This window comes from Salvelinus sp. IW2-2015, linkage group LG7 (assembly GCF_002910315.2).
Source record: "Salvelinus sp. IW2-2015 linkage group LG7, ASM291031v2, whole genome shotgun sequence".
NCBI classification, from domain to species: domain Eukaryota; kingdom Metazoa; phylum Chordata; class Actinopteri; order Salmoniformes; family Salmonidae; genus Salvelinus; species Salvelinus sp. IW2-2015.
In genome coordinates this window covers 33005903-33018098 of record NC_036847.1, presented here as the reverse complement: position 1 = coordinate 33018098, position 12196 = coordinate 33005903, and the positions used below count along the sequence as shown (strand labels likewise).

Below are 12196 nucleotides of genomic sequence, written 5' to 3'. Positions count from 1 at the left end.
TTGTACACTCTTGGCATTCTCTCAACCAGCTTCATGAGGTAGTCACCTGGTATACATTTCAATTAACAGATGTGCCTTGTTAAAAGTTGATTTGTGGAATTTCTATCATTCTTAATGCGTTTGAGCCAGTCTGTTGTGTTGTGACAAGGTAGTGGTGGTATACAGAAGATAGCCCTATTTGATAAAAGACCAAGTCCATATTATGGCAAGAACAGCTCAAATAAGCAAAGAGAAACGACAGTCCATAATTTCTTTAAGACATGAAGGTCAGTCAATGCGGAACATTTCAAGAACTTTGAAAGTTTCTTCAAGTGCAGTCGTAAAAACCATCTAGCGCTAGGATGAAACTGGCTCTCATGAGAACCGGCACAGGAAAGGAAGACCCAGAGTTACATCTGCTGCAGAGGATACGTTTATTAGAGTTAACTGCACCTCAGATTGCAGCCAAATAAATGCTTCACAGAGTTCAAGTAACAGACACATCTCAACATCAACTGTTCAGAGGAGACTGCGTGATACAGGCTGTCATGGTCAAAGAAACCACTACTAAAGGACACCAATACGAAGAAAAGACTTGCTTGGGACAAGAAACCCAAGCAATGGACATTAGACTGGTGAATATCTGTTCTTTGGTCTGATGGGTCCAAATTTGAGATTTTTGGTTCCAACCAACGTGTCTGGGTGAGACGCAGAGTAGGTGAACAGATAATCTCCGCATGTGTGGTTCCCACCGTGAAGCATTGAGGAGGAGGTATGATGGTGTGGGGGTGCTTTGCTGGTGACACTCAGTGATTTATTTAGAATTTAAGGCACACTTAACCAGCATGGCTACCACAGCATTCTGCAGCGATACATCATCCCATCTGGTTTAAGCTTAGTGGGACTATCATTTGTTCTTCAACAGGACAATGACCCAAAACACACCTCCAGGCTGTTTAAGGGCTATTTGATCAAGAAGGAGAGTGATGGAGTACTGCATCAGATGACCTGGACTCCACAATCACCCGGCCTCAACCCAGTTGAGATGGTTTGGGATGAGTAGGACCGCATAGTGAAGGAAAAGCAGCCAACAAGTGCTCAGCATATGTGGGAACTCCTTCAAGACTGTTGGAAAAGCATTCCTCATTAAGCTGGTTGAGAGAATGACAAGAGTGTGCAAAGCTGTCATCAAGGCAAAGGGTGGCTACTTTGAAAAATCTTAAATATATTTGTTTAACACTTTTTTGGTTACTACATGATTCCATATGTTATTTCATGGTTTTGATGTCTTCACGATTAATCTACAATGTAGAAAATATTTAAAAAATTAAGAAAAACCCTTGAATGAGTAGGTGTATCCAAACCTTTGACTGGTACTGTATGTACATTTGATATTTCTGTCTTTCATTTTCAATAAATCTAAAAACATTTTTTCAATTTTTTTGTGTCATTATGTGGTATTGTGTGTAGAAGGATAAGATCAAATTCAGGAAAGACTGACTGCGTCACTTGTTTTTATAAAAATGTATGTGTTGGAAATTCCAAATTGTTTTCATAGTCAACTTACACACAGCACTGACACATACACTTACCCCACCAGACATGCCACCAGGGGTCTTTTCACAGTCCCCAGGTCCAGAACAAATTCAAGAGCCATGAGTGAATGGAATTCCCTTCCATGTCATATAGTACAAGTGAACAACAAACCTGGTTTCAAAAAAACAAATAAAGCAACACCTCACGGCACAACGTCTCTCCCCCATGTGACCTACTTGTTGTGTGTATGTACTGATATGTACACTACATGTTAATATTTGTTAAATGTATGTAAATTATCAAGTATTTTGTCTGTAATGTCTTTTTCGTTATGTGTCAGATCCCACTAAGACTAGCTGTCGCCATTGGCGTTGGTTAATGGGGATCCTAATTAATAAAATCTAATCAAATAACATTCAAAAAAGGTTGCTGAGATGCAAAACATGTTGGGACTATATCAACAATGGACTAATGAAACAAATACCCAAAGCTGTTTGGATGAAATTGTCATTTAAGTACATTTTCTTGATATATGAAATATTCATTCTCTCAAGAAGCATGTTCCTCAGCTGTGCTTGTTCCCTTATGTGGAATAAACAGTCAATATCATTGTCAACTTTCTCTGCACTCTTCTGAACAGGAATTCAGAAAATACTTCTAAACTCATTATTGGAAACTATACTTATACTTGTACTTGACCACGAGCAAATCGAATCAAATCAAATGTATTTATAAAGCCCTTCTTACATCAGCTGATATCTCAAAGTGCTGTACAGAAACCCAGCCTAAAACCCCAAACAGCAAGCAATGCAGGTGTAGAAGCACGGTGGCTAGGAAAAACTCCCTAGAAAGGCCAGAACCTCGGAAGAATCCTAGAGAGGAACCAGGCTATGAGGGGTGGCCAGTCCTCCTCTGGCTGTGCCAGGTGGAGATTATAACAGAACATGGCCAAGATGTTCAAACGTTCATAGATCAAATAATAGGGTAAAATAATAATCACAGTGGTTGTAGAGTGTGCAACAGGTCAGCACCTCAGGAGTAAATGTCAGTTGTCTTTTCATATCTGATCATTCAGAGTATCTCTACCGCAGAGTTTTTATTCATAAAATCAATGCTTCAACTGAAAAACAACTCCAAGTGAATTAGGAATTAATATACAAAATTACAATTAAAGCATATACAATTGAAGTGCGTGTGTTTAAGTATAATGATAGTGAACATATAGTTTGCTAAAAGACTGAAAAACAAATAATAAGTACTTTTTATAAGTGTGTAATTTCTTTTTGTATTTAATCTTAATCTTTAATCTTATAATAATCTTTTGTATTTGCCTTAAAGATTGACTGCCTTTAAAACGCAACGAATCCCTTTGAAAACGCCTATGTGGCATCGATATTAGTCAGAAACAGTTATTCTAGTGTCAAAATTGACTATAAAGTGTAAATAGGATCATTTTAGTCAAAAAGTCAGTCTCGTTTAAAAAAGAGAAAAAAGAGACAATGTCCATTTTCCCATTAACATGGGGTGAACAGCTGCAGTGATTGCTCGCTATTCAATAGTATAGACAGTGAGATAGACTTTCCCAGCAGCTCGAACTTCATTTACATGAGAGACAACACCTCGCACATCTTTCTACTTGAGAAATACTTCACCAAACACCTTAGTTAGATAGAAAATTGCGCAACTAAAACATCCTCTGCAAAAACATCCAAATGAATTAGTTATTTTTGGATTCATTATTAATTTTTATGTAAAAACACACTGTAGATGCAAAAAAAAATGACATACAGTTTTTACATACAAGTCAAGCTATAATAAGGAAATATATGTTTGTTAGTAATGTAGAATAAGGTATGTGTGCGGTAAAGTACACTATATATACAAAAGTATGTGGATACTCCTTCAAATTAGTGGATTTGGTTATTTCAGCCACACCCGTTGCTGACAGGTGTATAACATCAAGCACACATCCATGCAATCTCCATTGACAAACATTGACAGTAGAATGGTCTGACTGAAGAGCTCAATGACTTTCAACGTGGCACCGTCATAAGATACCACATTTCCAACAAGTCAGTTTGTAAAATTTCTGCCCTGCTAGAGCTGCCCAGGTCAACTGTAAGTGCTGTTATTGTGATGTGGAAACGTCTAGGAGTAACAACAGCTCAGCTGCAAAGTGGTAGGCCACACMAGCTGACAGAATGGGTCTGCCGAGTGCTGAAGCGTGTAGCGCATAAAAGTCATCTGTCCTTGGTTGCAACACTCACTACCGAGTTCCAAACTGCCTCTGGAAGCAACATCATCACAAGAACTGTTCACCGGAAGCACACAATGCCAAGTGTCGGCTGGAGTGGTGTAAAGCACACCGCCTTTGGGGGAAAGGGGGATACCTAGTCAGTAGTACAACTGAATGCCTTCAACTGAAATGTGTCTTTTGCATTTAACCCAACCCCTCTGAATCAGAGAGGTGCAGGGGGCTGTCTTAATCAACATACATGTCTTCAGCGCCCGGGGAACAGTGGGTTAACTGCCTTGCTCAGGGGCAGAACGACAGCTTTTTAACTTGTCAGCTTGGGGATTCGATCTAGCAACCTTTCGGTTACTGGCCCAAGACTCAAACCACTAGGCTACCTGCCGTTGGACTCTGGAGCAGTGCTTCACCATCTGGCAGTCCGATGGACAAATCTGGGTTTGACGGATGCCAAGAAACGCTACCAGAATGCATAGTGCCAACTGTAAAGTTTGGTGGAGGAGGAATAATGGTCTGGGGCTCTTTTTCATGGTTCAGGCTCCTTAGTTCCAGTGAAGGGAAATTTTAACACTACAGCATTCAGCATACAATGATATTCTAGACGATTCTGGGCTTCCAACTTTGTGGCAAGTTCTTCTACGTGCTTCTACACCTGCATTACTAGCTGTTTGGGGTTTTAGGCTGGGTGTCTGTACAGCACTTCGAGATATTAGCTGATGTACGAAGGGCTATATAAAATAAAATTGATTGATTGATTGAAGTTTGGAGAAGGCCCTTTCCAGTTTCAGCTTGACAATGCCTCCGTGCACAAAGCAAGGTCCATACAGAAATGGTTTGTCGAGATCAGTGTGGAAAAACTTGACTGGCCTGCACAGAGCCCTGACCTCAACCCCATCGAAACCTTTGGGATGAATATGAACACCAACTAATCGTCCAACATCAGTGCCCAACCTCACTAATGCTCATGTGGCTGAATGGAAGCAAGTCCCTGCAGCAATATCCCAACATCTAGTGGAAAGCCTTCCCAGAAGTGTGGAGGCTGTTATAGCAGCAAAGGTGGGACCAACTCCATATTAATGATTTTGGAACGAGATGTTCGACGACTAGGTGTCCACATACATTTGGTCATGTAGGTTACATTGCTGTCATTTTTTGCCATGGACATTACTGTTGCGATGATTGTTGCCATGGACATTACTGTTGCGATGATTGTTGCCATGGACATTACTGTTGCGATGATTGTTGCCATGGACATTACTGTTGTCATCATTGTTGCCATGGACAATACTGTTGTCATCATTGATGCCATGGACATTACTGTTGCTATCATTGTTTGTTTTCCTTGCTGACTCCAAGCCTTATTTGTATTTCATTATAAGTACTTTACCGATGTAAGTAAGCTTTCTCTAACTGCTTGATATGAGACATTTAACGACAACCTAATGTGGTGCAATAAAATGGTCCAAATGTCAATGTAATTTGGGGTTTTGTATTTAAAGTGATCATTGCAGAACTATGCTGCCGGTTTAGAGCCTAGAGAAACTTTGTTGTGCCCTGCACCAACCAAACTACACCAAGACCCAGTCAAGCTGTAGTTAGGCCTACCCTTTATAGAGCTGCTACTAGCATGATAAACATCACTCACTCAAACATCATGATAAACATCATGTCACTCACTCAATCGGTCATGAGAGTGGCTCTAATGTTCATAAGAAGCATCATCACATCATTAAGGGCCTATTTCTCTGACAGATTTTCCAATGGGCCTGCTAATTAGTCCAGGAGCTGGCTTAATCTAAGTTCTGGAAAGTGTCTCACGGAGTGGATATATTTGATGAAGGGAACAACAGGGTATGGCAGCACACTCCTTGTGCCGTTGTCTCAAAATGTGAAGTTTGTGGCTTCATGTTGGCCGGTGGTTTACTGTAAAGTGTGTTCTTTCAATAGCTTTCTGTTTTCTGATTGCTCTATTTGTCATGCTGTACTTCCAGCCAATCAATCAGCTGTTGTAGCCAAGGTATTGTGACATATTCCGTACCAGATGGCCTTTCAGTATGCCTGTCTGCTGACTGCTGTAATGAGGTGGTCTAAGCGGAGCTCATGAAAACCAGATAGCCTTGGCAGCATGTCCTCAGTGGCATGTGCTTCACTCCCCTCTAACAAGAGCCAGCACGTTCATTGTGTTCAAAAGTGGAAAGGTCACATCAAATGAATGCAAGTAAGTGAGGTTGTGCTAATGAAGATTCTGGGTTATAGAGGGAAAGGTTGGTGGGTCTGGGTCGGATAAGTGAAGGTCAAGGGGGCCTGTCCTGTTGTTGCTGAGTGTTCAACTCCCTGCTGAGGTGTATGACAAGTAACCTTGACGTTCTGTTTTCTCTATGGTTGTAGCGTTTTCGGATTTAGCTCAGTTGGCATTTATAGTGCAGTTACAGTAGCTGTGGTAGGAAATCCAAAAATTGGATATTGATCATGTGTTCGTTTTTGGTTTTGCAATTGGCATACAGAAAGGCAGAAATTCGTTTTTACCAGACATGCACCTTAATTAAGTTTTAAGTTGTAGTTACAGTATGTAGCCTGCCTACCTCAATGTCTACAGGGAACATTTTGGTTCCTGCTAAGTATTGAGGATCCCTCTCCTATCGTCATGGGAGATTCCCAGCAAACGGGATGTCTTGAGGACATTCGGTGATGTTCCCATTAGGTACCTTAAGGGTTTCGGCTCCAGGTTATCCCATTGACGTTCTGAGAAGGCTCTAAGAACGTTGCTTGATGGTCCCAAGGGAACGTTCTCTGTCGGAACTTGTTCCCTGTATGTTCCCAGGATGTCACTGAGGACCATGTCAGGAACTTTTTAGGATGTTCTCAGCACTTTAATTTTACTAGCCCCTAGGATGTTGCATGATGGTCCCAAGGGAACGTTCTCTGGGGGACAAAGGTCCCTCAGATGTTCCATGGTTGTCCCCTAGGATGTTTTTAGGACATTCTTTGACAAGGAGGTTTTGTCTAGTTCCCGATTTGTTCCGGGGACGTCCCAAGGAAATGTTTAGGACTTTTCTTCGGATGTTGTGTCATGGTCCCGTGGAGGTTTTGTCTAGTTCCCAGTTTGTCCCGAGGAAGTTTTTAGGACATTCTTGGGATGTTGTGTCCTGGTCCCCTGAAGGACCCTGAATGTTCTTGGGAGATTGCATCATGGTTCCCTGGAAGTTTTTGTCACGTGATGGACCCAGGTCCCATACCATTATAGGTAAAGCAATGAAATGGTAAAGGGGTTTTAAAGCGATACTTCGTGATTTTGGCAATGAGGCCCTTATCTACTTCCCCAGAGTCTGATGAACTTGTGGATGCCATTTCTATGTCTCTGTGTCCAGTATGAAGGAAGTTAGAGGTTGTTTTGCCAGCCAATGCTAACTAGCGCTAGCGCAATGACTGGAAGTCCATGGGTATCTACTAGCATGCTAGGGTTATCTACTAGGAGGCAAACATTTCGGGATGTCACGGGGAACGTCTTAATGATTCATTATTGTTTGCAGGGTTCACATTTATCTCGGTTTATTTTTAACATGGCTAGTAAAGAGATTTATGTGATACCATGACATCCAACCTATATTTGATATGCTTCTGACCCAGTTTTCAAACACTCCGCATCACGCTTGGGTCTCAGTCAACATAGGCAGCTGAGTCTGTGGGGCTGCTCCTCGTGTTACCACACATTGGAACAGCAGTCAGCTACTGACTGACTGAGGCTTAACAGCTGTATGCTGTGCCAAGATTAGCCCGTAACTCACTCATACGGGCCACTGCTGGCCATAAATGAAGGCCAAAACTGTGGTAGCTGGTCTTATCAAGACTGCATCAGAGGTTCATTGTATTTACAGTAGAACAATAATATTTAGCCTAAAGAAAATTCACCCTTAGTAACAGAATGCAACACGATGATATGATGAACTCTCAAACAACTTAACAACTCTGTCTGGAGCTAAAAAGGTTGTTCCTCAACTTAAAATTCCATCTGTGTCTCTTGGCTGAATACATGAAGGCCAAAACTGGGCAAGGTGGAACAATAACATTATCTTTAACTACTGCCTGGGAACCTCGAAGGCTCCCAACACTGTCAACAGGCCTGAGAAACCCACTCATCTTCCCAGCTGGCTGTCCTTCACCTCATCCACAAAAACACAAACTGCCCAAGATGTCCATTCAACACCGTGTCGCGCACTGTGACTCCAGAGCACATTTTCTCCTATGCAAACTCTTTCAAGCTGCCTAAGACAGTCGGACATTTACATTTTATGCACTTCACAGGAAACATTTTGTAGAGTGTTTTGAAATGTTTGTTGCCCATGATGTCTAGTTAATTACATGTCACGTGGATTTTGCAAAAGCGTTTGATAGGCTTGGGAATGAGCGTATCCATTGTAGCCATGGCGATGGTGGAGTTTACTTTTGAGAAGAGTTTGTAATTCTCATAATACTTTTTATTGCCATGTTCTCTTTCCCTGATACATATCTGTTATCATTCAGGCACACATCCATGTATTGAGTCGTTTTCCCTGACTGTATCATTCAGGCACACATCCATGTATTGAGTCGTTTTCATAACTGTTATCATTCACGGCACATATCCCTGTATTGAGTCATTTTCCATAACTGTTATCATTCAGCACATATCCTGTATTGAGTCGTTTTCCCTGACTGTTATCATTTCAGGCACACATCATGTATTGAGTGTTTTCCCTGACTGTGATCATTCAGGCACACATCCATGTATTGACGTTTCCCTGACTGTGATCATCAGGCACACATCCATGTATTGAGTCGTTTTCCCTGACTGTGATCATTCAGGCACACATCCATGTATTGAGTCGTTTTCCCTGACTTGGATCATTCAGGCACACATGCATGTATTGAGTCGTTTTCCCTGACGTTAACGTTCAGGCACACATCCATGTATTGAGTCGTTTTCCCTGACTGTGATCATTCAGGCACACATCCATGTATTGAGTCGTTTTCCATAACTGTTATCATTCAGGCACATATCCGTATTGAGGTCATTTTCCCTTACTGGTATATTCAGCACACATCCATGTTTAGTCCGTTTTGTGCACAACATGATAATGTTAAGGGAAAGTGGGGATAAACATAGCCTACCTACCTGAATCCACATGTTATATATGGGGGTAGTATATTCAACTAGCGCAGGTTTCCTGACACAGAGGGTATTTAAATAATTTGGTTTCAGTCTTTCGGGATCGGGACTTAGGACGAGGAGGGTAACAGGCGTGTGTGGGAGAGGAGGGTACTCAGACCTGTGTGTGGGAGAGGAGCGTACCAGACGTGTGTGGGAGACGAGAGGTATCACCTGTGTGTGGGAGAGGAGGTCCCAGACGGTTGGAGAGAGTACTAGACTGTGGGAGTTGAAGGTATCAGACGTGTGGGGAGAGGAGGGTACCAGACGTGTGGGGGAGAGGAGTGTACCATACGTGTGTGTGGTATGTGCAGGGCATCAGAACGTGTGGGAGAGGAGGGTATCAGACGTTGGGAGTTGAAGGTATCGACCGTGTGGGGGAGAGGAGGGCATTCAGATGTATGTATGGGAGAGGAGGGTAACAGATGTGTGTGTGGGAGAGGAGGGTATCAGACGTGTGTGGGAGAGGAGGGTACCAGACGTGTGTGGGAGAGGAGGGTATCAGACGTTGGGAGAGGAGGGTATCAGGACGAGGTTGTAGGGAGAGGGGGATAGGAGAAGAGAGGTATCAGACGTGTGTGGGAGAGGAGAGGTACCAGATGTGTGTGGAGAGGAGGTAAAGTAGCGTGTGCCATGGCGAGAGGAGGGTTCCAGACGTGGTGGGAAGAGGAGAGGTATCAGACTGTGTGCATGGGAAGGAGGTATCAGACGTGTGCATGGGAGACGAGGTATCAGACATGTGTGGGAGAGGGGTATCAGACGTGTGTGGGAGAAGAGTACAGACGATTCTGGGACGAGGAGAGTACCAGACGTGTGTGGAGAGGAGGTATCAGACTGTGCATGGGAGAGGAGGGTATCAGACTGTGTGTGGAGGGAAAGTACCAACGTGTGTGGGAGAAGGTACCAGACGTGTGTGCGGAGGAGGGTATCAGACGTGTGTGGGAAGGAAGGTTCAGACGTGTGGGGAGGAGGTATAACATGGTGGGAGAGAGGTTCCAGACGTGTGGGAGAGGAGATATCAGACCGTGTGGGGAGAGGAGAGTACCAATTTTGGGGAGAGGGGGTATCAGACATGTTGGAGAGGAGGGTATCAGACGTGTGTGGGAGAGGAAGGTATCAGACATGTGTGGGAGAGGAGGGTATCAGACATGTGTGGGAGAGGAGGGTATCAGACGTGTGCATGGGAGAGGAGGGTATCAGACGTGTGTGGGAGAGGAGAGGTACCAGACGTGTGTGGGAGAGGAGGGTAATAGGCGTGTGTGTGTGAGAGGAGGGTAATAGGCGTGTGTTTGGGAGAGGAGGGTATTAAACGTGTGTAGTAGAGCCTATGTTATGACCACAGAGATTATATTGACAATGCCTTTTCTTCAATCATTTTTTTTACATGGATTCAGTTGTCAGTCATTGCTCTCTGCATCTTTTTTAAGAAGCCCTCCGTCTATTAATTATCTCACCTGTGCTTCTAATGTTTTGGCTAGGCCTATTGTAGTATTTTTAAGTTTATCTCACCCTATGCCTGTTGCCCTGTTCTGATCTTGGCATACAGCAGAAGGAGACAGAAATGTCCCAGTAACGTCACCTGCGACCCTTTGAACAGAGTCACGTCCATCCGTCGTGCAGACTAGTGACCCCAATCTGGAACTGTGGCCTCCATCACCTCTCTCTCAGCTTACCGACGTGCGCCTCGTGGTTTCTGAAGTGTCATCGGGTGGCGTGTTAGAGCAGAGTGTTAACAGCCGTGTATTGACCACAGAGAGCAGAGCCGAGCCTGAGACCTCACCCTGCTGTCCTCTGGACACAGACTGGGGATATTTTTACCCTCTCTCCAACTCCACGGCTGGTGTAGAAACATACTGATGAAAGTTTAAGAAGTGTAGCCTATCACTTCCCACTGACTTGACTTTCCACCATATCCAACAACTGCCACACAAGTGACCTCTATGACACAAGTTCACTTGTCTTTATATAGCCCGTACATCGTAGAACTATATCTACTTTTACAGTGCATAATTACATCAAATCAGAGATAGGCTAGCTATATTAGGCCTGTATCATTATATACATATCTTGATGACTGCACTATAGGACAAATCTACTGTAGTGTACAGCCAATTTACCGCGTTGACAAGCATAAACTGTTCATGGAATTGTCAGTGTCCTGTGCAATACGCTGGTGCTTCCTTGTGTTGATATACCTTGGCTTGCCTGTGAGATCACGGTCTGTTGGACTGCAATTTAACTCCAAAGCAGCCCCACACAGCTGTCATATCCTCTCCCATCTACCCTCTCACTGCTGCCCACAAGAAAAGAATACTATAGTATACTACGGTATAAATACTATAGTTTTCACTGTAGTGTTTTTGCAGACTTTACTGTAGTATTCACTGTAGTGTTTACAGTTAACTATAGTATAAATACTGTAGGCAAATAAAACTATAGTATATACAGTACACTATAGTAATTCATGTAGTGTTTTGTGGATTGTACTATACTGTAATATTTACTGTAGTGTTTTGCAGACTGTACTATACCATAGTATTTGCTGTAGTGTTTTGCAGACTGTACTATACCATAGTATTTGCTGTAGTGTTTTTGAGGACATTACTGTAGTATTTACTGTAGTGTTTTGGTTTTGTTATATTTGACATAGAAGTGGTGGCTTTCTCCTTCAGGAAACCTACTGGAGAAATACTAAAAGAGCACGTTTTCTACAACCTGTAGGTAGGACTGGGTTCTGAACAGATAGTTCAGAGCTTCAGCTCTTTTCTATAACCTGTAGGTAGGACTGGGTTCTGAACAGATAGTTCNAACCTGTAGGTAGGACTGGGTTCTGAACAGATAGTTCAGAGCTTCAGCTCTTTTCTATAACCTGTAGGTAGGACTGGGTTCTGAACAGATAGTTCAGAGCTTCAGCTCTTTTCTATAACCTGTAGAAACACAATATGGTCTATACTTGGCATTTAGGTTTCTCACTTATTGGTGGCACGGATTGCTTTATGGGGGAGGGAAATGGGCAGGGTATATGCAAATTAAATACTGTAGTATTTACTATAGTTTAAAAAAGTGTAGTGTTTTGTGGACTGTAATGTTTTTGCGGACATTACTGTAGTATTTACAATATTCTATAGTAAGTACTACACATGATCGAGGGATACTACAGTGTGTAGTATAGTATTCTACAGTATACTACAGTTTACTATAGCATTATATAGGAAGTACTGTAGTATTCTATAGTAGTCTGCAGT

At 42.7% G+C, this 12196-nt stretch overlaps 1 pseudogene; it reads right to left on the bottom strand.

The window, feature by feature from the left end:
* Nucleotides 1-11605: 11605 nt before the first annotated feature.
* Nucleotides 11606-11662, bottom strand: LOC111966964 (U7 small nuclear RNA; annotated as a pseudogene).
* Nucleotides 11663-12196: the final 534 nt, after the last annotated feature.